At 42.0% G+C, this 4,989-nt stretch overlaps 1 long non-coding RNA gene across 1 annotated transcript; it reads left to right on the top strand.

Moving 5' to 3' along the window:
* The first annotated feature begins 399 nt into the window (after positions 1–399).
* Positions 400–659, top strand: LOC121172774 (uncharacterized). The gene is made up of 2 exons (XR_005886395.1): positions 400–462; positions 560–659. It is a non-coding gene; the product is annotated as an uncharacterized lncRNA (long non-coding RNA).
* Positions 660–4,989: the final 4,330 nt, after the last annotated feature.

The raw sequence follows: 4,989 nt of genomic DNA, 5'->3' as shown, positions 1-4,989 counted from the left end.
GATGTGAAAGCGGACGGTAACTGTGGATATCGGTCCATTGGCGCTTTATTAGGTATGGGGGAAGATTCGTGGCCGTTAGTGCGTAATGAATTGCTTAAAGAACTTGGCAGGTGGTCGCATGAGTACATGAACCTCTTCGGTGGCACAGAGAGATTTGAACAATTAAAGTTGTCCCTACTTGTTGATGGATTTTCAAAGGTATGTTTTTAGGTTAATTTTTTTTAATAACAATGTTTAAATTACTTACATGTGTATGTTTGGTTCATTCAGGTTAGTGTGGACAAGTGGATGGATATAACAGACATGGGATATGTGATTGCTTCACGGTATAACGTAATCCTTGTATCGTTGTCCCAACAACAAAGCATGACATTTTTCCCTCTTAGAAGTCAACCACCACCTGACTCTTCTGGCCACCGTATCATATGTGTCGGTCACGTGTTTGGAAATCATTTTGTTCAGGTACATTGAATATAGTTAGTGTAACAATTATGCAATGACTTCGCTTGTTCGTTTGGCACGGTCAGCGCATGATATAATGTTTGTTCATGTACAACAGGTTTATTTGAAAGACCATTGTCCGTTGCCGCCCCCAGCGCTGTTGTGGTCAACCAATTGTTATTCTCAGGCAAAGCAATGGGCAATTCCATATATTAGTAGAATGCAGGAATACACAAGCTTGATGTCATTCAAAACACACTATGTAGACCTAAATGAAGACTAAACATTCATTGTTTATTTATTTGTATTCATTATGCGATATAATTCGTTGTAACCCGTCACTAACCAATTAATATTATCAACTACTCGTTTGGTTAAGCAAGGAAATTGTTGGTCCAACAAAAATCATTTACGCGTACAGCATACATCATTGTCATAATTGACAACACATAATGACATGCATGCGTGTTACAGTTTGAGCGTGACAACACATTGGTTGACTTCAGTACACATTTTGAAACTAGCAGTCGCTCAACAACACATTGGTTGACTTGACTACACATTAGCGACAACACATTGGCTGACTTGACTACACATTTACGCGTGTCTATTTTTTTGTAAACAAAGTTAAACAAAGGCTCGGTCACAACCATCTATATATATGGCAGACTAGGCTACTAAATCACACATTATCTTGCTTTCAAATAATCTCCCAACTGATACACAAACTATGGCATTTCTAGGAGAAACTAGCAGTCAGACGATTGTCAACTCAAGGTTGGCTTTCATTTATCCAAATGGATCGATTATTCACAATGATACTGGGGTTTACTTCCAAACTTCAACTCCGGTGCCCATTCGAGTACCAAATAGGTGTGATTTTGCAAGCCTAAAAACCAGAATACACAATACCCTTCAGCTATCCGACAAACAATTTTTGGATGAAATTCACTACCGGAAGCCATTCACCGATACAGGTAACCAAATTCGCTTTGAGTGTATCAAATTGATAAATGATGACGATGTCAACACAATGTTAATGTGTAATGATCAATTTTCTTGTGTTGGTCCGATTGAGTTATTATGCACCGTTGGAAGAACACCAGATGGAATAATAAACTTACTTGAACGCACTATGCCTCGTATTCATGACGCGATCCTGTATTACAACGGCAAATGGAACATGCCACCGCAGAACAAATTTGTTGGTTGCGCGTTCACAGGAAAAAATCCTAAGAAATTTCAAATTCCTTCAACATGTACCATCGATGAACTGAAGAATTTAATCAAGCAAGTTGCACCTAAAGGGATCCCCCCTCTTGGAATTCACGAATCACAAACGGTAAGACGATTGTTTTTCCGCCAACCAGCTCGGTTTGAGTATTCAGATACGGTTATAAAATATGAAATAAATGAGCTGATCACCAACGAAGAACTGCTGAAGGTGTTAGTACAATCTAACTACTGGAAAAAATATGGACCAATAGAAATTTTAGCTGTCTTTACTAAATATGTTGAAGACGAGGTCAGTGGGACGTCGCTAAACAACTGAATGTCATGTTTAATTTTTTGTTTTTTTGTTGATGTAACCTTTATATGTTTACGGCGTGTTTAATTCCCATAATAAAGTTGAATGCGTTGTTTCAGTGGTCCAAAAATTTAATTGTTAAAAGGGTTCATTTCGTAGTTTTTTGGATTTTGAGACTTTGTTTTGACGTGTTAGTTGACGGAACTGGGGAACGAGACTATTTTTTTTGGATTCTTTGACGTCCAAACATGAGAAATGGCCGCCCTCCATTGTCTCAGGGCACAGGCACACCCACGCAAAAAAATCCCAAACATGGGTACTTGAACATGGAAAAAGGGTTCATTTCCTATTTTTTTCGATTTTGAGGCTTTGTTTTGACGTGTTAGTTGACGGAACTGGGGAACGGGACTATTTTTTTTGGATTCTTTGACGTCCAAAAATGAGAAATGGCCGCCCTTCATTTATGTAATTCTTACAAACAAAACTCATGATTCTAAAAACTTATGTTTTTTATGTAATTCTTACAAACATGGAAAAAGGGTTCATTTATGTAATTCTTACAAACATGGGTACTTGAACATGGAAAAAGGGTTCACTTATGAATTATTAATCATTTTAAAAACTTTTATTTTTTATGTAATTCTTACAAACAAAACTCATGATTCTAGGTTCCCTTTTTTTAAAAATAAATTTAAAACAACCGTAAACTTCGCTTAAGGACCACAAACAATCGGAATAACAAACTATATTATAAAATAATAAACTGTGCAAAACACGCCAACTATATTAAACAAAAACTGTAATAATTACAAATATTCATGTCAACTACAACACAACAAAATAAATACAATGATCAATGGTCCGTGCGGCGTCTCTGACGAGCCCTGACCGTCCCATCAGCACTGGGTCCCCCTCTCGCGATCGTCAGGCAGTCCTGCATAATGTCATATAACTCTGTGCCTGCAGTGACTATCCTAAGGTTGAGCACACGCTCCAACCTCTGTGCAATCGCCTCATATCCCTCGTAATCATCCTGTCAAAGTCAGTAAAAACATTTATTATGAAATTCAAAATAAACAACAACTCATAAAACATTAAACGCGCAAATAATCTTACCACATATGGAGGGGGGTCAAATGCCACTGGAACCTGGGGGCTGGGCGGCTGTATGTAGTCCTCAGGGTCTGCAGCTGGTGCATCCCTCTGCTGGTCAGCTGCCTGGGTCGGTGTCATGAAAGGGTGAGATATGCGGAAAAACCACTCAATGTAATCCGCAGATACCTGCCCAGGCACTAAACAAGGCTGACCCGCAGGTAGTAAGTGATCCGCAAACTCCATCCACCTGTCATCTATCTGCTCCTGTGACAATCGTGCACTAACAGGCGGCGGAGGGATGCTCTGGATGTAACCGAACTGGCGTACCACCCTCTCCGGTCGAACTGCGACGATCATAGGACCCCATCTGAGCTGACCCTGGAACGATGAAATCTCCTGAAACGCCCTAACACCCCGATGCTCCGTGTACGGCAACCAGGACACATCTGTGACGGTCAAACCATCACAACGTGCCCTGTAGGGTGCTCCTGTGATGCCCTTCATGTGCGCCTTCGACGTCAACCACCGGGAAGCACGTGGGGACGTCTCCTGGTATGTGTCGTCAGTCACGCACTGATGCACACTAGGGAAGTGCTCATAGATCCAGCACTACACAATAATTGAGGTTAACATAACATAAAAACATGTTTAAATCATAATCGAACCTAACATATTAATAAACACAAAATTTACCTGAAATAGCGTCAAGTACCCCGCAAGCTGTCTGGTGGTGGTCCTACAAGCCTCATCTAACTGGTCGTACATATGAACCAGCGCGACAACCCCCCAAGCGTAACCACCACTATGAGCGAGGTCCCGGAAAGCGTCAAGATGGACCACATGCACGTATGTTGCACTCTTATTAGCAAAAAGAGTGCAACCGACAAGGTGCAGCAAATAAGCGCGAGCTGCGACAATCCACCGCCGGGCCTGACATCTGGTCTCATAAATGTCACGAACCCATCCTAATCGTACATATGCTCCACGTGTGAGCGCTGTCTCGGCTCTGGCCTCCTCCGCAGACACTTCCAGCAACTCCGTGAGCAAGAATCTGGCCTCCTCCGTAGAAAGAGCGTGGAAACTGTGCAAGGCGCCAGTGATGGGCAAATGTAGAATGGACGACACATCATCCAATGTGATCGTCAGCTCTCCTACTGGAAGGTGGAAGGTGCTAGTCTCACTGTGCCACCTCTCCACAAATGCGGATATAAGTCCAGGATCGCCAGTAATAACTGAACAATCTATCAGTGGACTTAATCCTGTGGCAGCCACCAGGCCTTCAATCTCAGGCACTGGCCTCCCAATCAGTGTCAGCTTCCTCCCATGTGACACTAACTTCAAATCAGGACGTTCCTGATTTGAAGTACAAATTATACAATTATTAAAAAAAAATTAATCATAAACAAATAAATAAACAATGACAAATAATTAACAAATTAAAATACCTGTCCACTCCACACGGCATGTGCAACATGCTCGGCAAATGATGTGAGCACTGACGGGTCACGTGGACCACCAGGGAATCCCTCTGCAGCATCATCACCATCTGACCCCTCACCACTATCAGCACCCTGTGCGTCTGCACGCATCTCAGGTGCCTCCGTAGGCTGCTCAGGGACATCATCAGTCATGTCAGCGACGTCCTCAGCCATATCACGTCCCTCCGTAGTCATCTGATGAACGCGTAGCCTACGGGCTGAGGCAGTAGGCCTACGCCTCTCGGGAACATCGCCAGCATCCTCGCCAGCAGCTCTATCTCTGCCTACAAATCTACCTATGGCACGACCTAAACCTCGTGTTCTGGCCATGATCTGTAAATCATGTCGAACACGTTTTTTTTTCGGTCAAAATATACACAATTTTCTTTATAAAAAATCAACTTTATTTATAAACAAATAAGACTAACTTAAATCAAATCATTTTCA

The sequence above is a fragment of the Glycine max genome, chromosome 9 (genome assembly GCF_000004515.6).
Source record: "Glycine max cultivar Williams 82 chromosome 9, Glycine_max_v4.0, whole genome shotgun sequence".
In the NCBI taxonomy this organism is placed as follows: domain Eukaryota; kingdom Viridiplantae; phylum Streptophyta; class Magnoliopsida; order Fabales; family Fabaceae; genus Glycine; species Glycine max.
The sequence above is the reverse complement of the archived record's forward strand: the minus strand, read 5'-3'. Positions and strand labels throughout refer to the sequence as shown.